Below are 1,114 nucleotides of genomic sequence, written 5' to 3' on the forward strand. Positions count from 1 at the left end.
TCATGGGTTATTTCCTCTTTAATATTTTCTCTTTTCATCTTTAATTCCTTTATCTCTCTATTTATAGTGTTCTCTGTTTTACTTTGGTGTTTATTTAGGGCTCCTATGAATTCACTTAATTGTTTCTGTGTGTTCTTGTATTCTTTATTTTTGGTGTCCTGAAATTTCTTGAGTGCATCTGTACATTTTGGTTAACCATGTCTAGTATCATCTCCATGAAATTCTCAGTGATTACTTGCAGGATTTCTTCTTTGAGATTATTTTTGTGGGCATTGCTGGGTTCCTTAGTGTCATTTATCTTTGTTTTGTTGGAATAAAAATAGGGAACCCTTCATGAATTTGCATGTCCTCCTTGTGCAGGGGCCATGCTAATCTTCTCTGTATCATTCCAATTTTAGCATATGTGCTGCTGAAGTGAACATTTCTGATTTCTTTAGATTAAGAGAAGATACTTCTTAGTGTTTCTTGTGGTATTTAGCATAGTTGGCACATGATTAAAATTTATTTCAGTAAACATTTATAAAATTCAATTACAAGAGGTAATGCATGTGAAGGAGAGACCATTTCTGACCTCTTCTAACTGTTCTGTGTCATTATTGTTAACATTGTTGTTGTTATTACTATGTGGCTGCCCTGGGTGGGGCACAGAGGAAACAAAGATATGTCAGGAATGGTACTGCCTTTAGGTTGGTTCATGGTCAATGGGAGAAGTAGACAAAGCAACAATACAATGGCAATTCTGGGCCCTGAGGTATATGGGGGAAGGGGACACAAGAGGCCATGAGAGCACTGGGTGGGAGGACACATCTAGATTGACAAGTAAGCCAGATGGGGAGGCTTTATAGAGAGGAATGTGGAGGTCCATGTGCAGGGGAGCAGGAAGGGCATTCCAGAAACAGCCCAATGTATACAAAGATTTTTATGAAAGCCTGGTGCTCAGAGGAATAAGTAGTTCAATGGAGCTGGAGGGACAAAGCACAGTTCCAATGGGAACTGGGGAGACATAGGTAAGTGACTTATTATGGTCTGATACAAATATTAGGGTTTGGTTTCATCCTCAAGGACTTTGGGGCATGAGAAGATATTTAAGCAGGGAGATCTATATTCATGTATG

General features: G+C 38.9%; 1 non-coding gene across 1 annotated transcript; it reads right to left on the reverse strand.

The window, feature by feature from the left end:
• Window positions 1-315: 315 nt before the first annotated feature.
• On the reverse strand, window positions 316-420 carry LOC141413096 (U6 spliceosomal RNA). The gene has a single exon (XR_012437920.1). It is a non-coding gene; the product is annotated as a U6 spliceosomal RNA (small nuclear RNA).
• Window positions 421-1,114: the final 694 nt, after the last annotated feature.

The sequence above is a fragment of the Castor canadensis genome, chromosome 10 (assembly GCF_047511655.1).
Source record: "Castor canadensis chromosome 10, mCasCan1.hap1v2, whole genome shotgun sequence".
In the NCBI taxonomy this organism is placed as follows: domain Eukaryota; kingdom Metazoa; phylum Chordata; class Mammalia; order Rodentia; family Castoridae; genus Castor; species Castor canadensis.